General features: G+C 42.3%; 1 long non-coding RNA gene across 1 annotated transcript in view; it reads right to left on the bottom strand.

Annotated features, from left to right (window-relative positions):
- Positions 1-20,180, bottom strand: part of LOC125486896 — a 32,763-nt gene extending 12,583 nt beyond the window's left edge. The window contains exon 1 of the long non-coding RNA XR_007265510.1: positions 20,060-20,180. This is a non-coding gene — a long non-coding RNA (uncharacterized LOC125486896). The remainder of the gene's footprint in view (positions 1-20,059) is intronic.
- Between the last annotated feature and the right edge of the window lie 6,117 nt (positions 20,181-26,297).

Consider the following 26,297-nt stretch of genomic DNA (forward strand, 5'->3'; position numbering starts at 1 on the left):
GTGAAACTTGAAAGGGCACAGAAAAGATTTCTGAGGATGTTGCCAGGGTTGGGGGGTTTGAGCTGCAGAGAGAGAGAGTGAATAGGCTCGAGCTATTTTCCTTGAGTGTCAGAGGCTGAAGAGTGACCTTATAGAGGTTCATAAAGTCATGGGAGGGCATGCATAGAGCGAATAACCAAGATCTTTTTCCCAGGATAGGGCAGTCCAAAACTAGGGGAATCAGGTTTAAAGTGAGAAGAAAAATATATAAAAGGGACACAAGGGACAACTTTTTCAAGCAGATCGTGGTGTCTGTGTGGAATTAGCTGCCAGAAGAAGCAGTGGAGGCAGGTACAATTACAACATTGAAAAGGCATCTGAATGTGTATATGAATAGGAAGGGTTTAGAGAGATATGGGCCAAATGCTGGAAAATGGGACAAAATTAATTTAGGATATCTGGTCGGCATGGATGAGTTGGACCGTGTCCCTCCTGCACAACTCTATGACTCTATGAATCACTTTACAGATGCCTTGCTACCTTGATGGCACAACAAAACAAAAACATAAATTGTTGTTGGCTATTCTTACATTAAAGTGGAAAGAGGGGAAGGAGGTTGATGACAATTCTACTAAAAACTCGTCAACTAAGATATTCAAGCCTCTTCTACAAGGTACTGTTTTGGCACCCCTGACCCAGCAAATAGTGTAACTGGAATCACAATGACTAATTTGGTGCCCATCTCCTGTATGTAAACAGACCCCATCTGGAAGTTTGGCATAGTGACAAAACTGGGCCAGGCAGCCTTTCAGTATCAGAGTGGTAGCCTGGGGCTCAAGGAGCTTCAGAGCTGATATGTCTATTCTTCATTTTGTTTTTGGGAATGTTCTTGGACCACTTCTAAGCTTCTGAATGTCTGGGTCAATTCTCCTCCCAATGACATTTCCCACCTTTTGAATTTATGGCATCTGGACTTAAAAGTTGTACTGTTACTGACCATGTATCCATTGTCGATTGTCATTAAAAAACCCATCTGGTTCACTAATATCCTTTAGAATCATAGAAACCCTAATGTGTGGAAGCAGGCTATTTGCACATTGATTCTCTGAAAAACACCCCACCCAGACCCACATTATTCCTGTAGCCCTACATTTCCTATGGCTAATCCACGTAGCCTGCACATCTTTGGGCTGTGGGAGAAAACCGGAGCACCCGGCGGAAACCCACACATACATGGGGAGATCATGCAACCTCAACACAGATAGTCACACAAGTGTGGAATCAAACCCGGGTCTCTGGTGCTGTGAGGCATCAGTGCTAACCACTGAGCCACCCATAAAGAATTCCCTAATTCCTTTAAGGAAGGAAACTGGCATCCTCTCCTGGCCTGGCCTATATGTGACTCTAAACCCACAGCAGGGTGATCGACACTTAACCAACCTCTGAACAAGCCACTCAGTGCAAGCACTATTGAGAATGGACAACACATGGTGACCCAGCCAGTGATACCCTCATACCATGAATGAATAAAACAAAATATTGACCATTGGCAATTGACCAAATTAATGTCTTTACTACATTTTCCATCAGATTGGAATTTCTCCATTAGAAGGCAAGAAATACCTCCATTTTTGTAGCACCTGTCTCAGCTTCCGCTTTGTCCCAAAGGGTTTTCCAGTCATAGAGTCATAACGATGTACATTGTGGAAACAGATCCTTTCGTCCAACTTGTCCATGCCGACCAGGTATTCTAAATTAATCGAGGCCCATTTGCCAGCATTTGGCGCCTATCCCTCTAAACCCTTTCTATTCATGTACACATCAATATGCCTTTTAAATGTTGTAATTATATCAGCCTCCACCACTTGCTCTGGCAGCTCATTCCATACACGCACCATCCTCTGTGTGAAAAAGTTGCCCCTCAAATCCCTTTTAAATCTTTACCCTCTCACCTTAAACCTCTAGTTTTGGACTCCTCCACTCCAGGAAAAGACTTGTCTATTTACCCTATCCTTGCCCCTCACGATTTTATAAACCTCTATAAAGTCACCGCTCAGCCTCTAATGCTACAGGGAAAATAGCCCCAGCCTATTCAGCTTCTCCCTGTAGCTCCAACTCTCCAACCCTGGCAACATCCTTGTAAATCTTTTCTGAACCCTTTCAAATTTCACAACATCCTTCCTATAGCACGGAGATCAGAATTACACGCAGCATTCCAATACGTAGCTGAAACCATGTCCTGTACAGCTGCCAACATGCTCCCAACTCCTGTACTCAATGCACTGATCAATAAAGGCAAGCATAATAAACGTCTTCTTCACTATCCTATCTCTCTGTGACTCCACTTGCAAAGAACTATGGACCTGCACTCCAACGTCTCTCAAATGTAGCTGACGATTGGTGCACAGCAAGCAGCAATTTGATAATAACGATGCGTATTTTTGTTTAAAGAAAGTGATGTTAGCCCAGGACACCAGGCTCTTTTGAGAAACCGCGCTGGTGCAATCGCTCAGCCGGGTTTAATGTCTCATTCGAAAGAAGGTATAGTTTGAGATGTTTTCAATTCACTCTCGAAACCCCCATTCCTCATGAATGGCTCCAGGCCTCAGGGATGGAGAGAGTTCAATTACTTGCCTACTCGCTGCCTTCAAATACAGTGGAATGCAGCTCGAACCCCAGAGGGGCTTTGTGATGGAAATGAGACGGGGGCCAGTTCTCAGAGAATGAAGCCACTGAATACATTTGCACACAGCCTCAGTCCTGACATGCCACTATAATAGCAGTGAGGGCATTCTCCTATTCTCCAGCACATATCAACACCATTAGCTGTACTAATTAATACGTGCAAGCTATTGCTCCTTCACTCATTAGCAATCCTTCACAACGAATGCTGAGGGAGGCTCCAGTCACCTCACCTTGGTTTAGGAATTCCTCTGGTCACTATACGTGGACACATTGCCAGCGGCTTTGTGACATTCTTTCTCTGCCCATTATTTCTTATGACTTAGGTTGTAAAAGAGGATCAAAAACGAAATGCTCACAAAATAACTGGACAAATTCTCAGCAATGTTTTTTCAAGACAAACAACACCAACCTTGGTCTTTCTAAAGCACTGGAGAAGGGGCAATAAAAGAACGACACCAGAAGAGAGGTTATAACTATCAGTAAAGGTTACACAGGCTGGGGCACTTTTCTCTACAAAGGAGAAAGCTCAGCCAGGGCCTGATGGTGGATTTGATTGGGTAGAGAAAGAGAGGATGTTTTCACTTGAAGGGAATCCAACTTAGGGGGAAATGGTCACTAATAAACCCAGCAAGGTTCCCAGGAGAAAGTTGTGACAATGTGTAAACCCACTTACCCCAGGGAGCGGTTGAGATTAGGAGTATTGATTCATTTAGACAAAGCTGGATAAACAGAGGAGAACGTTAGGAAGAGAAGGATATTGTGATTAGGTTCGGTGAGAAGGGGCAGGAAGACTCCTGTATGGAGCATCAATATGAGCACAGGCTAGTTCCTGGGCTTTCAATATTTTGCACTTTTTGCAATAAATTTTGTGAGGTGGCGAAAGGCACTTCACAGGGCAGGCCATTGATCCCGAGTCATGGAAGAAATATAAAGGAAAGATGTGCAAAAGCTTGGTCAGTCAGATACGTTTTAGGGACGAAAGGGAGGAGGAATGTTTTCAGAGGAGAGCACTAGAGCTTGGGACCCTGATGGTTGAAGACATGGTTAGGCAAGTGAAACTGGGGGTGGCCAAGGGGCACATTCGGAGAAGCACTGTGGTCTCCAATAGTTGTGGAGCTGTGGGAGTTGCAAAACTGTTACTGTGCAGAAGAATACCACTCGGTCCCATCCTATCCACACTGACTCTCCAGGATTGTAACTGAATTGCCAGTCTTCTGCCCTGTCTCCGTAGCCCTGCATGTTTCTATGTCAGTAATAATCCATTGCCCTCATAGGTGTAGAATTTTGAAGATGATGACAATTAATTTTAAACAAGAGTAGTGGCTGGGTTGAGAGCCACTGTAGGTCAACAAGTACAGGGCATGATACAAGTCAGGATACAGGCATCTGAAATTTTGGATCATCCCCACTTCTACTGGCATGAAGTAGTCTGGTAGAGTGTGGAAAATATTCAAATATGTTTCAGCCAACAAAGACAGTAAGCATGATGTTGTCATGGAAGGAATAGGAAGAACTGGGTGCTCACTGCACCACTGTTGTTCCCGCTCATCCCCACCCCGCTGATCTTGAGCCATTGGTGGAGCAGCACTTCCTCAGAGCTCGGTATTTATGTACGTGACCCCATGACAATTCCCTGCTGAATTTCCCCCTCAGCCTGCTGTGCTCCAAAGAAAACAACTTGAGCTTATCTGGCTTCTCTTCAGAGCTGAAATGCTTCAGTCTAGGTAACATCCTGGTGAATCTTGTCTGCACCCCTTCCAGTATAGTCACATCCTTCCTATAGGCTGGTTTCAAGAACTGAATACAGTATTCCAGCTGTGGCCTCACCAAAGTTCTGTACAGCTCCAGCATGTTCTCCTTGTTCTTATATTCTATGCCATGTTTGGTAAAGGCAAGCATCCTGTGTTCCTTCTTAATTACCCCTATTACCTGTCCTGCCACCTTCAGGGACCTGTGGGAAAGTACCCTAAGATCTCTCAATTCCTCTGAACTTCCGAGTGTCTTGACATTCATTGAGTGCTCCCTTGTCTTGGTCCATCTTCCAAAGGGCGTCACCTCACAATTATCAGGGGTCATTTCCATCTGCTACTGATCTGCCCATCTGATGAATCTGCTTATATTTTCCTGTAAGATAGCACCTTCCTCCTCACTGTCGACCACCCGGCCAATCTTTGTGTCATCCACAAACTTACTCATCATCCCTACCCACACTCTCATTTACGAATATCACAAACAATAAGGGACCCAGCACTGATCCCAGCACAGTGGTATGTCACTGCAGCCTGATCTCCAGTCACAGACGCAGCCTTCTATCACCGTTCTCGGTCTCTTATTATTAAGCCATTTTGCCAAGTTACTCTGGATCCCATGAGCCTTGACCTTCTTTAGCAGTTTGCCATGTGCCAGTTGGCCTTGTCAAAGGCCTTGCTGAAATCCATACAAGATACATTAACTGCCCTACCCTCACCCTTCTTGAAAAATGTCAACTGATTTGTTAGGCATGAACTCCCTCTGACAAAGCCATGTGGACTATCCCTGATCAAACGTCATCTCTCTAAATTGATTTTCTCCTTGACTATTTTCTCTAATAGTTTCCTTACCACTGAGGTTAAACTCACTGATCTATAGTTCCCTCATCTACCTCCATCACCCAACTCGTAAAGTGAAACCACATTAGTTTTCTTATAGTCCTCTGGCACCTCCACTGTGGCCAGGGATGATTTAAAAACCTGGGTCAGGGCCCCTGTAATTTCCTCTTTTGTCTCCCACAGCAGCCTGGGATACAAGTGGAACTGGGGATTTGCCCACTTTTAAATCTGCCAAGACTTCCAATACCGCCTCATCTCTTATATCAATCTGCTATAGAACTTCACAGTCCATCCTCTCAATTCTGGACTTGTATCAATGGATGAGTTACTATCTGCCAGTCTCAAGCTCTACATTCTGCAGTACAGGAGAGGCTGCAATCTTAAGAGGGGGGAAATGCTGGTGGAGATGCCTTTCAGTGAGCTGATACAGCACAGATGGAGCCCTTTGTGCTTGTGAACAAGAATCCCATTTAGTCCCAAAAATCCAATTGTCTTTTGGAAGTTCTTCTTGAGTCACCCATCAGTGGAAAAAAAGTTTCTCTACATCCACTCTTCCAAAACTCCTCATATCCTTGATAACCTGTGTTCAATCTCCTCTTAACTTTCTCTTCTCTGGAGGATTACTATTACAGCTTCTCCAGTCTCTGACCATAACTGCCATATGCCGCATCTCTGGTCCCATTCTGATGACTCCCTTCCGCACCCTCTTCATGGTCCTGATGTCTTTCATAGAGTGATGTGTTCAGAATTGATCACAGTACTGCAGTTGTACCAAACCATATGATTTCCGAATTATTAGTAAATTTCCCACTCTTAAAACCAGGGATTTCTTGTTTTATGTCTCATTTTAAGCAACTTTATGAACATGGCCTTGAAAGGATTTTTAAGATGTGTTGTTCACCAACACATTGTTCCTGTATTTCTTTGAAATTATGCCACTAATTTTATGTTCCTCTCTTTTATTATTTCAGGGGATGTGGCAAGGCTGTTATTTATGGTCCATCCGTAGGTCCCCTTAAATTGAATGCTTGCTCAGTCATTTCTGAGTGCAGTTGAATCACTCACATTACTGTAGGTCCGAAGTCACATGTGTGCAATGTTGGGGAAGAATGGCATTTTTCCACCCCACAGGGCATCTTGGGATTAATGTCAATAGCTTGGTGCAGTCTCACTGGGCTGAGGGCCTCTTCTGTTCTGTATGACTCTGACATAAGTGAACTAGATGGCACACGTTTCTACTGCACACTTTAATTCCATGAGCTCCAACGTTTCTCACAACTCTGTTGTGCAAGTATTGTGTCAAATGCCTTCTGGAAATCCATTTACACCACATCAACAAGCTTGCTCTGGAGAACAGCCAAAAAGCTCACAAGTAGCACAAGAGCAGGAGGCTTAAAACAGCGTGAGAAAGTGGGGATAATTTACAGACAGCACAAAAACTGGGGAGCCTAAAACAGCAAGAGAGAATGATGGAGAGTTTGCTGTCAGCGTGAGAGCACAGAGGCTTAAATCGGTATGAGACAGGGTGCAGTATTCGCCATCAGCTGCAGAATGGGGAGATTAAAACAAGCAAGAGAGTAGTGGATAGCTTACCATCAGCATGAGGGTGGAAAACTTTAACACATTGCAAGAGAGCAGTGGAACCAGCATGACAATAGGAAAGGTTAAAGCAACATAAGAGAAATGGCCAGGGCTGCAAGTTGAGCTCAGTCCGTGGACATTCACTTCAAGAGAAAAGAAATCAAACGTACGATGTCATGGGTAAACAGATGAGAGATTGGTAATTGAGTGTTTTGGGTAATTATCATTTGTGTCTCAGGTAATTTATTCATATTTTAAAGTTATTATTCTTATTAGTAGTTTATTGACATTGTGAGAGCTTATTGTGAAATTTAGCATTTATTAACTATAAATTAATTAAGTATAACTTGATAGTTACTTTCACACATAATAAATCTGGCAGAGCAGGTGATGTACTGAAGCATGCAGGAGCTTCTGGTTTCCCATGTGATGTGGGTGAGCACTTTTGCGTAAGTGCCATAGCTTGGAGGAACAACAGCTTGGTGTCAGAGGTAAGATGCAGACACTAGCAGATCAGGGAAGGTGGAAGTTATCTGGACACTTTATTTCAGCAAGTGGTCACACTCTTTTGGACAGGGTCTTTTGATTTGGCCAGTGGTCAGATAGAGGAGAATGGCAGGCACTTCAAGGAGATCAAGAATGCAGGAGTGGAGGATTGTCAGCCTCTGCAGTTGCAGAGGGATCCAGGTTTTCTAGTATATGAGTCACAATACGTTAGCATGCAGATCAACAAGTAATTAAGATGGCTAGTGGAATACTTTCCTTTGTTAATGAAGAATTGAGCATAAGAAAGGATGCTACCTTTCACTTTACAGGGTATGGTGTGAACACATCTTGAATACTGTATATAGTTTTGATCTACTTATTTAGGGAAGCTTCAAAATGCATTGGAGATGGTTCAAAGGAGGTTTACTAGGTTGATAACTAAAATGAACAGGGTGTCCTTTGAGGAAAGGTTGGATAGAGTGAATTTGTTTTCACTGGAAATTAGGAGAGTGAGGTTTGAGAGTGAGTGTGATGCCCTTCAACCCATTAAGTCTGTACTGCCAAAATTAAACCGCTATGTACACTAGTCTCACTTTCCCACACTAAGCCCATAGCGTTGAATGTTATGAGACTCAAGCGCACATCCAAGGTTGTGAGGTTTCCTGCCTCAACTACCCTCCCAGGCAGGGCATTCCAGGTCCCCACCTGCCCTCGGTGAAAACATTTTTCCTCAAATCCCCACTCTGCCTTTCACTTCAAATTTATTTCCCTTTGTTACTGACCCTTCAACTAAGGGGAATAGTTGCTTTCTATTCACCCTGTCCATGTCCCTCATAAGCTAACACCTGTATCTGGTCCCCCCCTTAACCTTCTCTGCTCTGAAGAAAACAGCCTGAGCTTATCCAGCCTCTCCTCAGAGCGCCATCCTAGGCAACATCCTAGTGGGGCATCTTTGCAACCCCTCCAATGCAATCATATCCTTCCTGTAGTGCAGAGACCAGACCAGAACAGGACACAATACTCCAGCTGTAGCCTAACCAAAGTTCTGTACAGCTCCAACATGCTCTTGTTCTTATAAGCTATACCATGTCTGTTAAAGGCAAGGATCCTGTATGCCTTCTTAACTACATCCTGCCACGTTCACGGATCTGTGAACAATCACCCCAAGACCCTTGAGTTCCTCTGAGCTTCCTAGTGTCTTGCCATCCTTTGAGTACTCCATCGTCTTTTTCCCTCTTCCCAATTGCATCACCTCACATTCATTGGCATTTGCCACTGAATCTACCCATCTGACCAATCCTTTTATACCCTCTTATAACATAACACTTTCCTTCCCACTGTCAACCTTCCAGCCAATCTTTGTGTCATCTGCAAACTTACTTATCATCCCTCCCACATTCTCATCTACATCATTTATGAATATCACAAATAATAAGGGACCCAGTACTAATTCCTATGCTATGTTAGTCACACAAACAGCTTTCTACCACCACACTCTGTCTCCTACCACTAAGCCAACTTTGGATCCATCTTGCCAAGTTTCCCTGAATCCCATGAGCTTTTACCTTCTTTATCAGTTTGCCATGTTGGATCTTACCAAGGACCTTGCTGAAATCCATATAAACTACATCAACTCCCCTACCCTCATCTTTCTTGAAAAATTCCACATGATTTGTTAGGCATGATCTCCCTCTATAAAGCCTTGCTGACTATCCCTAAACAATCCTCCCTTCTCTAAATGGAAATTAATTTTCTCCTTCACTACTTTTCCCAATAGGTTATCTCCCAGTGAGTTTAGTCTCACTGATCTATAATTCCCTGGTCTATCGCTATCACCCATCATGTAAAGTGGAACCACATTAGGTGTCCTCCAGTCCTCTGGCACCAGCCCTGTGGCCAAACACAATTTAAAAATTTGAGTTAAAGCCTCTATAATTTCCTCCCTGTCTTCCACAACAGCCTGGGATACAAGTGGACCTGGGGACTGGCCACTTTTAAAGCTGCCAAAATTTCCAAATCTTCTCGCTTCTACATCAATCTGCTCAAGAACATTGCAGTGCATTTTCTTGAATTCTGCATTTACATCCTCCTTCTCCCAGCTTTCTGCCCATTCTAAATGCCATGTGCCTTTTAACATTCAAGTCCCAATGTATGTCATCTTTGCAGCCATGCTTCTGCAATGGCTGCCAGACTGTACTTAATTATTTCCATGTCAATTTTTCCCTGCTTATTTCTTATGTTTTGATTTGAATGCTACACGCATTTAGATATAGAAGCTTTAGCTTTGTCCTATTATCGCTGTACCTTATGGCCTTATCTGTTGATGTATGCACAGGCTTGTGCTCTCTATTCTTCCCTGAAACCTCCCAAGTAAGATGAATGTGAAGTACTCATTTAATATTCTACTAATGTCCTCCAGTTTCACAGACAAATTGTCCCTTTGGTCTCTAATAGGCCCTTTTCTTTCCCTGGTTTTTCTCTTTGCCTTGATATACTTGCAGAATATTTTGGGATTCTGCCTAATCTTGTCTGCCAACATTTTTTCATGCCCCTTCTTTGCTCTCATAATTGCTTTCTTGAGTGAACCCCCTGCATTTTATTTCCTATAATCTTATAAACAGAAGGTTTCAGGGAAGAATAGAGAGCACAAGCCTGTGCATACATCAACAGATAAGGCCATAAGATACAGTAATAATAATGACAAAGCTAAAGTCTCTATATCTGAATGCATGTAGCATTCAAATCAAAACATAAGAAATAAGCAGGGAAAAATTGACATGGAAATAGTTAAGTACAGTCTGGCAGCCATTACAGAAGCATGGCTGCAAAGATGACATACATTGGGACTTGAATATTAAAAGGCACATGACATTTAGAATGGACAGAAAGCTGGGAAAATGTGGAGGGGTATCTATTTAATGATGGTAAAACACAATAGAGATGGATGACCTATCTTCAGCAAAAGTGGAAGAAGTTTGTTTAGAGATGAGAAATGACAAAGGCAAGAAGTTACCTATGGAAGTGTTGTACATGCCCTTCAACAGTAACCACATGATGGGATTTGGACAAAAAAACTAATACTGGAGCTTATCAGAAAGCCATGACAATAATCATGGTAGATTTTAATCAACATGTTGACTTCAAAAATCAAATGGGCAAAGGTATCCTAGAAAGTCTTCGGGATAATTTCCTAGAACAGCACATTCTGGGGACAAGCAGAAAGCATTCTGTATCAGGCTTTATATTGTGCAGTGGGATAAGATTAATTAATGATGCCAAGTGAAGGCAAGGTGAAGATGGCAGTGATCACAAAATAATTGAATTTTATAGTCAGTTTGAGGGAGAGAAGAATGGGTCCCAGACAAGTACTGTAAACTGAAATAAGGCCAATTTTGGGGATCTAAAAGCAGAGTCAGCAAAGGAGCACTGGCAAATTAGGTTAAAAGGTAGCACAATAGGGATGCAGTGCCCTTTAATGTGACATTTCAGAATACAAAGGGTAGATAATAAAAAGAATAATTCCAAGGGGAGCATTCGTGGTTTACTATAAAAATAAAGATTATATCAATCATAAGAAAGAAGCATAAAGTTTGCAAAGAGCACTGACAGCTCAGAAAATTGGATGTAATTTACAAAACAAATCAAAAAGATATGTAAACCATAGACAGTAAATGATTCGGTAGATACTTAGAAAGGAAAAGAGTTAATGAAGTGAACACTGATTCTATAGAACTGGACCTGGGGAATTGATAATAGAAAATAGCTTGATGGCAGATGAACAGAACAGACATTTTGCAACAGTCTTCACTACAGAATTTAATAGTAACATCTCAGAATCAGCCGTAAGTCAAGAAATGGAAGGCAATGAGGAAGTCATAGAGTCATAAAGATGTACAGCATGGAAACACACCCATCGGTCCAACTCATCCATGCTGACCAGATATCCTATATTAATCTAGTCCCATTTGCCATCATTTGGCGCATTTCCCTCTAAAACTTTCCTGATCATATACCCATCCAGATGCCTTTTAAATGTTGTAATTGGACCAGCCTCCATCACTTCCTCTGGCAGTTCATTCCATACATGCACCACCCTCTGTGTGAAAAATGTTGCCCCTTAGGTACCTTTTAAATCTTTCCCTTCTCACCTTAAACCTATGCCCTCTAGTTTTGGACACTCCACCACAGGGAAAAGACCTTGTCTATTTACTCTATCCATGTCCCGCATGATTTTATAAACCTCTGTAAAGTCACCCCTCAGCCTTCCATGCTTGAGGGAAATAGCCCCAATCTATTCAGCCTCTCCCTGTAGCTCAAACCCTCAACCCTGGCAATATACCTGTAAATCTTTTCTGAACCCTTTCAAATTTCACAACAACCTTCCTATAGCAGGGAGACCAGAAATGCAAACAGTATTCCAACAGTGGCCTAACCAATGTCCTGCACAGCTGTGACATGACCTATACTCAATGCACTGACCAATAAAGTCAAGCATACTAAAAGGCTTCTTCACTATCCTATTTACCTGCGACTCTACTTTCAAGGAACTATGAACCTGCACTCCAAGGTCTCTTTGATCAACAACACTCCCCAGAACCCTAACATTATGTGTATAAGTCCTGCCCTGATTTGCCTTTCCAAAATACAGCACATCACATTTATCTAAATTAAACTCCATCTGCCACTCCTCATCTAATCAAGATTCCATTGTACTATGAGGTAACCTTCTTCGCTGTCCACGACACCTCCAATTTTGGTGTCATCTGCAGACTTACTAATGCTACCTCCTATGTTCACATCCAAATCATTTATATAAATGACAAAAAGCAGTACACTCAACACCAATCTTTGTGGCACATTGCTGGTCACATTCCTCCAGCCTGAAAAGCAACCCTCCACTACCACCCTCTGTCTTATACCTTCGAGCCAGTTCTGCATCCAAATGGCTAGTTCTCCCTCTATTCTGTGTGAGCTAATATTGCTAATCAATCTACCATGAGGAGCCTAGTTGAATGCCTTACTGAAGTCCATATAGATCACGTCCACCGCTCTGCCTTCATCAATCCTCTTTGTTACTTTTTCAAAAAACTCAATCAAGTTAGTGAGACATGCTTTCCCAAGCACAAAGCCTGTTGACTGTCCCTAATTAGTCCTTGCCTTTCCAAATACATGTAAATTTCCTCCACTCCAACAACTTGCCCGACACTGAATTCACGCTCACCGGTCTATAGTTTCCTGGTTTTCCTTACCACCTTTCTTAAATAGTGGCACCACGTTAGCCAACCTCCAATCTTCCAGCACCTCGCCTGTGGCTATCGCTGATACAAATATCTGAACAAGAGGCCCAGCAATCTCTGCCCTAGCTTCACAAAGAATTCTAGGGTATGCCTGATCACGTCCCAGGGATTTCTCCACCATCCAGCGCCTTCTCCTCTGTAACATGGACATTTTTCAAGATGTTGCTATTTATTTCCCCATGTTCTATATCTTCCATATCCTTCTCCACAGTAAACACTGATGCAAAATACTCATTTAGTATCTCCCCCATCTCCTACGGTTCCACAGATAGGTGGCCTTGCTGATCTTTAAGGGGCCATATTCTTTCCCTAGTTATCCTTTTGTCCTTAATGTATTTGTAGATACCTTTTGGATTCTGCTTAATCCTATTTGCCAAAGCTATCTCATGTCCCCTTTTCGCCCTCCTGATTTCCCTCTTAAGTATACTCCTACTGCTTTTACACTCTTCCCTGCAATCATTCAATTTCTGCTATCTATACCTGACATACGCTTCCTTCTTATTCGTGATCAAAACCATAGTTTCTCTAGTCAGCCAGCATTCTCTGCACCTACCAGCCTCACCCTTCACTCTGACAGGAACATACTGTCTCTGAGCTCTCATCAAGAATATTACAGTTGTCAGGGATATGGTACTTAGAAAATTGTTGGAGCTGTAGTCTGATAAGTCTTCAGTCTTGATGAACTTCATTCTGTGGTCTTAAAAGAAGTAGTTAGTGAGAGAGATGATGCATTAGTTTTAATTTTCTAGACATTGCTGGAATGGCGGAAGTTCAATTAGATTGGAAATTAGTAAATGTAATTCCTTTAATCAAAAAGGGAAGGAAACAGAAAACAGGAGACAATGCCATTTAGTTTAACATCTGAGATAAGTAAGATGTGAGAAGCTTTTGAGAAATATATTATAGCTGGGCACCCAGATAATCACACGGTTATCAGGCAGACTCAATATCATTTATAGAGGGGAAGTCAAGTTTAAGCAATTCATTGGAGTACTTTGAGGAAGTAACACATGTTGTAGATATATAGGATGTATTGTCCTAAGGTTTCTAAACTCATTTGATAAAGTGCCACATTAAAGGTTATTACAGAAAACAAAAGCTCATACTGAAAGGGGTAGCATAGAGCATGGATAAATATTTGGATGGCTAAAAGAAAGCGGGGTGTATGCATAAATGGACCTTTTTGGTGGGCAAAATGTAACAAGTGATGTGCCACAGAATTCAATGCTGGGGCCTCAACATTTAACAATGTCTGGAAATAATGTGGATGAAGGGACAGAAGGTGTTGTTGCTAAATTTTCTGATGACACAAAGATAGGTAGGACGGTAATTGTGAAGAGGACGGAAGGAATCCAAAAAGGGGTTGAGAGAGATTAAGTGAGTCAGCAAAGATCTATCAAATGGAATGAAATGTAGGAAAATACAAAATTGTCCATTTTGACTGGAAGAATAAAATGGAGCATACTATTTAGATGGTGAGAGGTTGCAGTCCTCCGCAATACAGAGGGATCTCGGTGTCCTAGTGCATGAATCACAAAAGGTTTGTGTGCAAGTATGAGAAATAATTTGGAGGGTTAAGTGAATATAATTTATGGTGAGGGGACCTGATTACAAAATTAAGGTGATTATGCTTCAGTTATGCAAGGCATTTTTGAGGCTGCACCTGGAGTAATGTGTTCAATATTGGTTCCTTTAGAAAGATGCAATATGTTGAAGCAATTAATAAATACCTAGAACAGGTAGATTATTTTATGAGGAAAGTCTAGGCTTGTATTTGGAGTTTAGAATAGTAAGAGGCAACCAGATTGCAGAAAAAAAGGAGTGTTGATAGGGTGCATATGGAACATAGAAGTGCTCCTTTTTTGTATTAACTTTGCTTTTCTCAACTTCCAGGTAACACTTCAGCCCAACAAGTCCACACTGACCCTCAGAGTATCCCACCCAAACCCTCCATATCTACACACCCCAGAACACTATGGACAATTTAGCATAGCCAATCCACCCTAACCTGCACATCTTTGGACTGTGGGAGGAAACCCACATAGACAGTTGCCCAAGGGTGGAATTGAACCCAGGGTCCTGGGACTGTGAGGTAGCAGTGCTAACCACTGAGCCACTGTGCTGCCCCATGCCTCTAATTTAAGGTCATTTGTGTCTTATCTGATACAGCTAGTCAAGTGACACTACCACTGTTATTGCTTCCCTCACTTTACAGGATTGATGGGTTTGGATTTGCCATTCCCCTTTCTGATTCTTGGGTCGATGTCAAATGGTTTGTCTAGTTTCATTCAATTTTTTTGACTTTTTAGCAGTTTGACACGAATAAGTAACTTGCTAGTCCATTTCAGAGGACAGTTAAGAGTCAACCACTTTGCTGTGGGTCAGGAGTCCCATATTGGACAAACCAGGTAAGGATGGTATATTTCCTTCCCTCAAGGACTGTGGTGAATTAAATGGATTTTGACGGCAACTGATGCTGGTTTCATGGTCGCCATTGAGCGGGCAGTTAATTCCAGATTTATTAATTAAGTTTAAATGTCACCGGTTTCTGTGGTGGGAATTCAATCCACATCTCCAGAGTGTTAGACTGAGCCTGTGGATTACTAATCTAGTAATATTACTATTTCACCACCATCCTTTCCTCTTTCTTGACATCAGTACGGATCTCACAACATTTCAAGGGACTTCTGGGTCCAGCAAAAGTGGTGCCATCAGAAAAGGTAAGCAGCCAATCTCATGAATGTATATTCACACTGAGTCAGGCAATGAAATTAACCAATTTTTTACTTGCAATTCGGATTTTACAGTGGGTGCAAAAAATAATGTGAACATACATCTGTGGTGAAGTCAGAAGCTGAAAATTCATTTCTGAAAAAAAAAGTTTTAAAATGCATTTTTTTTTCAGGACAATTATGAAATGTGAAATCACATACACAGGAAATTAATTCTTCAGGGTCAGTGAGGCTATTCGGTAATTAATGATGTTAATACATAATTAAAAATCTAATCATATCTTGTTCAATAAGGTGTACCCCTTTCAACACCTTTCATCAGGTTTCTACTTGGGGCTAGATTTTGTTGATGGCCCCCAATAACAGGTCAGGAAACTGGGGACAACCTTACCCCGACAGTTTGGTGATGTGCTACCTGGATTCTACGTCAATACAACAGCGACTGAGCTGGTAGGTGAGAAGACAAAAGCCTTCTCCAGGAACTGCAGGCTGAGCCGGGGGACCCAGCAGCTCTACTGTCTCAGCACTGCCCCCAGGAGTGCTGTGTCCATTGCTGGGACTGCAACAGCGGAGAGGATGCAGCGATGAAAGCACTTCTTAAAACAAGGCAAATTAGAACAAGAGGTTGGGAGACTGTATTTCAGGAGGTGATTCATGTTTTGTACTGATACAAGACTGGATCTGACTCTCTATCCAATGACGTTGGAGTCTGTTGCCACCTCCTACTCCCGTCCTTTACCAATAACGTACATTTCGGGTTGTCACTATCCTTCCCTATTCTCGCTGTTTTAAAACGAAGCTAGCGATTATACGGATATGCACAATCTCTGGATGTCTCAAAGTGCTTTACAGACATTGAAGTACTTTTGAAATATTCTCGTGGTTATAATGGTGGAAATGCAGTGGTCAGTTTCAGACAGCTAGCGCTCACAGACTGCAATGTTATAATTAGTTGCAGTGTTGTTATTTAAGAGATTAATGCCAATACGCTGTGGCAAACTCCCCATTTTTCTTCAAATCGTGCTCAGCACATTTCAATATCAATATGAAAAGGCACGATGGGGTCTTAGGATAACACCTTGCCTGAAAGGTGTAGGTAGCAGTGCTCCTTTTCAACGGTGTAAACTGGACTGTGTTCATATCTTTGAGAGTGGCTGACCCGACAATTCCTCACTCAGCCATGGAGGCCTGTGAGTTTCAGAGAGGATTACTGTATGAATGCCAAGAACTGGGTGAACAGCCTTGCAAGTTAAATTAACAAGACCTGGTTGCTCTGACATGAAGCTTCAGAGCTGGTTTGGAAAGAACAGTTGTCAGATGCCCCATAGTGGCCACTTTAAATCCAGGCAGCTGAAATGCTCTTGGCTCAAGATCAGCCCAGCGTCAAGTTCCCACCCGTTAACTACTTCAGATAGGGGGAGCCTTCAGAACAACCACTGGTTCACCAAAATAAGGACATTAAAGGACTGCACTGGACGCGGATAGATGAACAAATTATCTGAAATGATGAATGTTTGAGCTTCATGACAGCTGTGGCTCAGTGGTGGACGTCTTGTCTTCAAGTAGAAGGCCACAAGTTCAAGATCTATGTTGAGCAGGCTGGCACTCTTACTGCAATACAAAGGGAGTGTGTCACTATCAAAAGCACTGCCTTTCACATGTACGATAAAACCGAGAGCCTCGCCTGTTCTTTCTGGTGGATGTAAAAAGACTTGCTTGCACTATTTCAAGGAGGAGCAGGGTTATTTTCACTGGCATCCTGGTTAATATTTATCCCTCAACCAGCACTTAAACATACCTTAAAACCCATTAATGCTTTAAGCTGGTTTGTGTACACAAGTTGGACACTGTATTTTCCTACGTTAATAGAAAACATAGAAAGATTCGAGGCATAGAAGGACGCCATTTGGCTCATCATCCCTGGACCAACTGTTTAATCCCACCGTCAGCGCTTGGTCATAGCCTTCCACGTTACAGCAGCTGAGGTGAACTTTTTTTTTAATGCAATGGAGGCTTCAGGAAGTGCATTCTAGACCCTCAGCACCATCTGGATAAAACAATTATTCCTCAATTCTCCTCTGATCATAGAGTCATACAGATGCACAGCGCGGAAACAAATCCTTTGATCCAACTCATCCGTGCCGGCCAGACATCCTAAATTAATCTAATCCCACTTGCCAGCGTTTGGCCCTGTAAACTCTTCCTATTCATATACGCATCCAGATGCCTTTTAAACGTTGTAATTGTACCCACCTCCACCATTCCCTTTGGAAGCTCGTCCCGTACACGCTCTGTCTGAAAAAGTTGCCCCTTAGGTCCCCTTTAAATCTTTCGCATCTCACTTAAATGCCTTCTAGTTTTGGACTCCCCCAACCCTGGGGAAAATACCTTGTCTATTTACCCTATCCATGCCCCTCTTGATTTTATAAACTTTTATTAGGTCGCCCCTCAGCCTCTTATGCTCCAGGGAAAATAGCTCCAACTTAGCCTCTCTCTATAGCTCAAACCCTCCAACCCTGGCTACTTTAGTGACATAGCTCTTCTCTGCAGTGGTTTGAGCATGTTGTAATGTGGTTCTTCAGGTCTTAACTGAAGCTCAGGCCTGAACTCTTAGTAATAGATAAACTTTAGTTATTGTCACACTGTATGAGATGGTAAGGTTACAGAGCACCATTCTCCGTGCAGTACAGTGTACAGCATCTTATCAGAATGCAAATATATGACTACAGACGTCGCATCTGACATCGCAACTTACCTCGGAAGCTCATCCACATAACTATCGCTACATCAACATCAATCACCAAGTGTGAAGAGCAGAGCAATATTGTGGCAACATATCACCCTTAATCCGCCTTTACCTCACAAAGAAAATTTTTTTTCTACACAATAAAATGCCCTGACACACTTCACAAGAGCATTTTAAAGCACACAGACACTTAAAGAATTGTTACCTAGAAGGGGAGAAAAACAAAGTAGAGAAAGTATAGAAAAACAAAGTATTACTTCCTGTATAGTGCAGTGATTAGCATCCTTGCCTTTCACATGAGAGACTGGGGTTCAATTCCTTGATGGGGAGTAAATCATCTGGGCAACAGGGTAGGTCAGCAGTTAGTGCTGTTGCCTCACAGCGCCAGGGACCTGGGCTTGATTCCCTGCCTTGGGTGACTGAATGTGTCGAGATTGCAGGTTCTCTGTGGGTTTTTGCCAGGTACTTCAGTTTCCTCCGAGAGTCCAAAGATGTGCAGGTTAGGTGAATTGATAAAATGCAGGATTATGGGAACAGAGTGGGGGACTGCGTTTGGGTGGGATGCTCTTTGAACAGACTTAGCGGGCTAAATAACCTTATTCTACAATGCGGTGTATCTATGAATAGAGAGATGGAAAGATAAGGAATTCAAGACATTGGAACCTTGACAACTTAAGGAATATGAATCAATGGTTGGAGAAAATAAAAGCCAGGGATCCTTCGGGTCAGTTAAAAGCATGGAGAGATGCTATTATAAGAACAGGGCCGATTGTCTGTGTGCACGCATGCAAGGCCATAAAGGGTATTGAAAGAAAGAGTCAGAAACCTACAATTAAGAAATTGCTTCACCAAAGCCGATGTCAGTGAATACATTGCATCACAGGTGAATGGGACTTAGTCATAGCATCATACAGCATGGAAACAGACCCTTCAGTCCAACTAGTCCACGCCGACCGTGTTCCCAAACTAAACAAGTCCCACTTGTGGTGTATTTGTCCGATTTCCCTCCAAACCTTTCCTAGTCATGTACTTCTCCAAATGTTTTTAAATGTTCTAACTGTGCCTGCGTTCATTACTTTCTCTGGCAGTTTATTCCACACACAAACCATTCTCTGTATAAAAACATTGCCCTTCATGTCCTTTTAAAACGTTCTCCTCTCATCTTAAAAATATGCCCCCTAGTTTTGAACTCCCCCACCCTAGGGAAAAGACCCTTGCTATTCATCTCATGATTTTACAAACCTCTATAAGATCACCTCTCAACCTCCTACACTCCAGTGAAAAACATACCAGTCAATCCAGGCTATTTTTTATAACAAACTCTCAATTCCCGGCAACATCCTGGTAAGTCTTTTCTGAACCCTCTCCAATTTAATACTATCCTTCCTATAGCAGGACGACTAGAGCTGTACACAGTACTCCAGAAGAGGCCTCATCAACATTGTGCAGAACCTCAACATGATGGCCCAACTCCTATAGTCAAAGGTCTGAGCGATGAAGGTAAGCGTGCTAGGTGCCTTCTTAAACACCCTATCTACATGTGACTTGCTATGACTAAAAGGCACAAACAGTTCAGTTTTGATTATGGAGATGAGAATGTCGGAGTTCAGTCAGTCGTTGTGCAATATTCAATATTATCCTGAAAAGTTAACTTATCGTTGTTCCTTCATTGTAGCAGAATTCCAAATTGAACACCATTGAGATCACCATCTGGATGGCAGTGATTCAAAGAGAGGTCTGACCATCACATTTTTAGCTTAACTAGGGATGGGCAATAAATACAAGCCTTGCCTGTATAGTTCATATTCTGAGAACGGACGTAATATCTTGACTGGCAACTGGGTTGTCTCTTACAGATGCTGAAGGATTTTCTTCAGTGTTTGTTCTGAGTGCTAAATTATCACAATCAAAGTTCCACAAAACCAGGCATTAGAGACCCACTCTATATTTTCATAAGTTGCTCACCTTGAGGAGTTAGTTCCAATATTACAGCAACAATGAGGCAACCAAATACATGGCAGCTAAATTTGCTGCTGTCAACTCGAGGTGTGGAAACATAAGTTGTCAAGAGGAGGTAGAGAGTCGGTAAAGGGATATCAACAAGTTGTGAAGGGCAAAATTGGCCATATGAAGTCTACCTTAAGTATGCGTGAATTTGTACATTTTGGCCGGAACAGGCATGGCTGTCAATTGTGATACAATTAAAGTCAGGTGGAATTAGAGTGGCTTTCAGTCCAGCAACGTCTCAATCACAAAACTCTCAACCTCATTTTCCAATCCTTGCATGGCCTCATTTGTTTCCTGTAAGTGCCGTGAATTCCTGGGTTGTACGGCTGGGGTGGTTACAGAGATAAAGAGGGGTGTGGCTACGGGTGGATTGGAAAATCAGGATGAGAATTTAAAAATTGAGGAGCCAATGAATGTTCGCGACCACAGTGCTGAAAGGTGAGTGGAATGTGGAGGCAAGTTAGAATTCTAGCAGCAGAGATTTCGATGAGCTGAAATTTATGGAAAGCTTTGAAGGAGTCAAGTTTAAAGGAAACAGATCAGGATTTCTTTTGTAAACAAAAGATCGTTCTTTTGTGGGACGTGAATGTTAATGGCTTAAGGTCAGCATTTGTTGTCAATCCCTAACTGTCCCTGAACTCAATGGCTTGCTCAGTCATTTCAGGGCTGGTAAAAGACAACCACAATATTATGGGTCTGAAATTACAGCCAGACAAGTTAAAGATGGCGGACTTCCTTCCCAAAGTGCATTAGTAAACAGATAATTTTTAATGACAATGGTTCTACGGTCAATATTATGGAGACTAGCTTTATATGTCAGGCCTATAAATTGGATTTAAATTTCAGCAACTGCCAATATGGGATTTGAACCAATATGGCTGGAGTATTAGACTGGACTTCAGGGTTACTACAGACCAGTGACTTTACTCCCATCTGCAGCAGGATTGGAGATAATAGATGTCACAATACAAAAGGTTGACCAGTCTCAATAGATCAGATCCCAATGATGAGGATGGTTTTGCAAAGAATTTATCTGTGCTCCTCTATTATTGGCCTTTTGTCCATTGTCCACTCTGCATATCCTACCATTGGCAGCTCTGCCTTTTGAAACCGAGCCTGTGGAATTCCCTCTCTGAACTTCTTCATCTCGCTCCCTTTTTCTTTCTGACATTTCTGAAATGCTACTTGTTTGATCTAGTGACATGTCATAATCTGTCTTTCCGTGTCTCAGTGCCAAATTTTGTCTGATTATGCTGCTTTAGATGTTTTACATCAGCTCATTTGACATTGCTAGGTTGAGTGAGATAGCCTGTTATAAAACCCATTGGAGAAGGATGAAACTGGAGCCATTTTTTTACTCAGTTTCATATTTATTTACAGAGTGAAACATTACAAGCATGTACTTCCTAACTCAATCAGCAATAGTTTCATGAAATATCTCTTTTTATCTGCTTGAGTAAAAGTTTAAATAACTCCTTCCACGTGTGTGTATTAAACTCAACTGATCCACAATTAACCTAAATAGCCCCATTGCTCCATGCCAGTGTCAAAGTTGGTCTTCCAAAACTTGGTTTGTTGTATTTATTCATTGGATGTCACTGGCTGGGACAAAGTAGTGGTGAGCTGGGGCGTCTAGGGATAAGCATGAAATGCCCTGGCTTGTAATTAGTTTATTTTCTATTCATTTGCTATTTTAATTGACATCAGCAGACGGCCAGTGGGCTGGAGGTCCAAGCAGTTTGGGGATGGTTGGCGTGCCCAGAGCCGAACAGGGACAGTTGCTGGACTGTGAACTGGTGAAGGTGGTCAGTGGCTTGCAAGCCCGGTCAGACCATGTATGGAAGAATTGATGCACTGCAGGCCCTTTATAGGAAGACTGTAATGTTTGTCATAAAGTCATAGAGATATGCAGCACAGAAACAGACTCTTTGGTCCAACTCGTCCATGCTGACCAGATATCCTAACTTAATCTAATCCCATTTGCCAGCATTTGGTTCGTATCCCTCTAAACCCTTCCTATTCATATACCCATCCAGATGCCTTTTAAATATTGTAATCATACCAGCCTCCACCACTTCCATATATGCACCACTCTCTGTGTGAAAAAGTTGCCCCTTAGGTCCCTTTTAAATCTTTCCCATCACCTTAAAACTATGCCGTCTAATTTTGGTCTCCCCCACCCCAGGAGAAATACCTTGTCTATTTCCCCTATCCATGTCCCTCAGGATTTTATAAACCTCTAAAAGGTCACCCCCTCAGCCTCCCTTGCTCCGGGGAAAGTAGCCCTAGCCTCTTTCTGTAGCTCAAACCCTCTAACTCTGGCAACATCATTGTAAATCTTTTCTGAAACCTTCCAAGTTTCACAACATCCTTCCTATCATAGGGAGACCAGAACTGAATGTAGTATTCCAAAAGTGGCCTAACCAATGTCCTGTACAGCCGCAACATGACCTCCCAACTTCTATACTCAATGCACTGACCAATGAAAGCAAGCATACCAAACACCTTTTTCACTTATCCTTTTAACATTAGTTTTTTTTTAACTTATAGTATGAGTAACTGAAAGGTAATTTTTTTTTTAATTTCTCTATTTCATATCTAAGATTTGTACTTATGTAGTTTGTACCTAAGATGTGTCACCCATGTGGGGTGACATTGTACATTTTTCACTGTACTCCTGTACTTCTGCGCTTGAATACATGTGAGAATAAACCTAACTAATTCTAGTTCAGTCACACCCAAAGTGACACTAGCACTTCAACTTTCAGAAGCTGCTAATTCTGCAAATTGACACTAAGACTGCTGGCATTTGATAGATAGGTTGGAGAGTAATCACATATTAGAACACTAGCATTGCAGGGGAGATGGAAACCCTAAATGCAGACAAACAATCTCAGAAGCAGAGACTCGAGCATAAATGTTGGCATAAACCTTGGGTCGAATGGCCTTTTTCTGTGCTATATAGTCCATGGAATTATGAACTACATAAGATCAAAAGACCATAAGACATAGGAATAGAAATTAAGCCATTCAACCCATCGAGTCCGCTCTGCCGTTCAATCATGGCTGATAAGTTTCTCAACCCCATTTTCCCACTTTCTCCCCATAACCTTTGATTTCCCTTGACAATCAAGAACCTATCTATCTCTGTCTCAAATATACCTGGCCTCCACAGCTTTCTGTCGCCGTGAATTCCTTGCATTCACCACTCTCTGGCTGAAGAAGTTTCTCCTCATCTCTGTTCTAAAGGGTCTTCCCTTTCCTCTAAAGCTGTGCCCTCGGGTCCTCGTGTCTCCTGCTAATGGAAACATCTTTCCAACGTCCACTCTGTTTAGGCTGTTCAGTATTCTGTAAATTTCAATTAGATCCATCCCCTTCCTTCTAAATTCCTTCGAACATAGACCCAGAGTCCTCAAACATTCTTCCTGTGTTAAGCCTTTCATTCCTGGGATCATTCTCTTGAACCTCCACTGAACCTGCTCCAGGGACAGTACATCTTTCCTCAGGTATGGGGCCCAAAATTGCTCACAATATCTAAATGTGGTCTGACTTATAAAGCCTCAGAAGTACATCCTGCTTTTATATTCTACTCCGCTCGAAATAAATGCCAACATTGTATTTGCCTTCCTAACTATCAACTCAACCTGCAAGTTTACCTTAAGAGAATCCTGGACTAGGACTCCCAAGTCCTTTGCACTTCAGATTTCTGAATTTTCTCCCCATTTGGAAAATAGTCTGTGCCTTTATTCTTCCAGCCAAAGTGCATGACCTTTCATTTTCGCACGTTTTATTCCATCAGCCACATTTTTGCCCACTCCCTTAACCTGTCTAAATCCTTCTGCAGCCTCCCCACCTCCTCAATACTACCTGTCCCTCCACCTATCTTTGCATCATCTGCAAACTTAGCCAGAATGCCCACATTCTTTCACCTAGATCATTAATGTATAAAGTGAAAAGCCGTGATCCTGACACAGACCCTTGCAGAACACCGTTAGTTACCGGCTTTCATCCTGAGAAGGACCCACTCTCTCTGCCTTCTGCCAGTCAGCCAGTCTTCAATCCATGCTAGCACCTTGCCTCCAACACCATGGGCCCTTATCTTAAGCAACCTGCCGTGCAGCATCTTGTCAAAGGCCTCCTCGAAGTCCAAGTCGATAACATCCATTGGCTCTCCTTGGTCTAGCCTGCTTATTATCTCCTGAAAGAACTACAACAGATTTGTCAGGCATAACCTCCCCTTGATGGAAGAATGCTGACTTTGCCCTATTTTACCATACAATGGTATTCCAAGTATTTAGTAATCTCATCCTTCACAATGGACTCCATAGTCCTACCAATAACTGAGGTCATGGTTATTTGACCTGTAATTTCCCATCTTCTTTCTCATTCCTTTTTAAATTGGGGGCCAGGGGGTTGCAATAGTGATTTTTCAGTCCTCTGGGATTCTCCCTGACTCTAGTGGTTCCTGAAAGATCACCACTAATGCCTCCACTATTTCTTCAGCAATCTTCTTCACAACTCTGGGGTGTAGCCCATTTGGTCCAGGTGGTTTATCTGCTTTCAGCTCTTTCAGTTTTTCTACCATCTTCTCCTTGCTGATGGCCCCCATACTCACCTCTGCCCCCCAACTCTCTTCAAGTTTTTGGGATGTGACTCATGTCTTCCACCGTGAAGACTGACACAAAGTACTTGTTCAGTTCCTCCACCATTTCTTTGTTCCCCATTACTACTTCTCCAGCGTCATTTCCAGTGGCCCAATGTCCACTTTTGCCTGTCTTTTGCCCTTTATATATCTAAAAAACTCTTGCAATCTTCTTTTATATTACTAACTAGCTTACCCTCAAATTTAATGTTCTCCCTCCTTGTTTCTTTTTTATTGTCTTCTGTTGGTCTTTGTAGGCTTCCCAATCCCCTGCCTTCCCACTGCCCTTCGCCACATTATATGCTTTCTCTTTTGCTTTTATACTGTCCCTGACTTCCCTGTCAGTCATAATTGCTTCATCCTCCATTTAGTATGCTTCTTTCTCCTACGGATGAATTTTTACTGTGTGTCCTGAAATACTCCCAGAAACTTCTGCCTTTGTTGTTCGACTGTCTTTTCTGTTGGACTCCTCTCCCAGTCAATTCTGGCCAGCTCCTCCCTCATTCCTCTATAGTTGCCTTTATTGAACTGTAGTACTGTTACATCTGATTCCACCTTCTCCCTCTCAAATTACCTCCTTTGGATTCCTTCACCTTGAGGTCCCTTATCAAGTCTTCCTCATTGCTCATCACTAAATCGAGAACTGCCTGTTCCCTAGTGGGTTGCTCCAAAAAGCCATCTTGTAGACTTTTCACAACTTCCCTTTCTTGCAATCTACGACCAACCTGATTTTCCCAGTCCCATCTGCATATTGAAATCGCCCATGATCACTGTAACCTTGCCTTTCTTGCATGCTTTTTCAATCTCCTAGTGTATCTTGTGCCCAAAATCTTGACTACTGTTTGGAGGCCTGTACTTAATTCTCAGTATAGCTTTTCTCCTTTACCTTCGCGGTTCCTCAACTCCAGCCACAAAGATTCTACATCTGACCCTACATCATTTCTTGCTATTGATTTAAGTTAATTTCTTACTAATAATGCAACCCCACCCCCTCTGCCCACCTGTCTTTTCGATAGGATGCATATCCTTGGATATTTAGCTCCCAGTCCTAATCTCCTTGTAGCCATGTGTCCGTGATGCTCACCACATCATACCTGCCAAGTTTGTCTGTGCTACAAGCTCTTTTACCTTGTTTCATATACTGCGTGCATTCAGATTCAACACGTCCAGTCCTGTATTTACAGTCGCTCTTCTCATTGTCATTCATTTGTCTGGTGTGCTTGAAGTTTGATTCCTAACCCTTCCCAAACACTCTGTCTTATTTTGTGTGCTGGAGACTTTAATGCCTCTCCTGAGTTCTCCTTTCTCTTCATTTTTCTCATACTTTTTCATGCAGTTGAATCCACCACCATAGATGTTAACTTGCTGCTTTGTTTCCCATTGGCCGTTATACTTCTTGGAGATTTACTCTTCACTTATGCCCCACTTTCTAGTTCCAAGTCCTGTTGACCACCCTATTTACCCTTTTTGCTAGAACTTTGGTCCCAGCTTGGGGCAAATGTATAGATCCCTCCTGTTCCAATACTGATGCCAGTACCCCACGAAAAGGAACCC

This window comes from Rhincodon typus, chromosome 35, assembly GCF_021869965.1.
Source record: "Rhincodon typus isolate 14 chromosome 35, sRhiTyp1.1, whole genome shotgun sequence".
NCBI lineage: Eukaryota > Metazoa > Chordata > Chondrichthyes > Orectolobiformes > Rhincodontidae > Rhincodon > Rhincodon typus.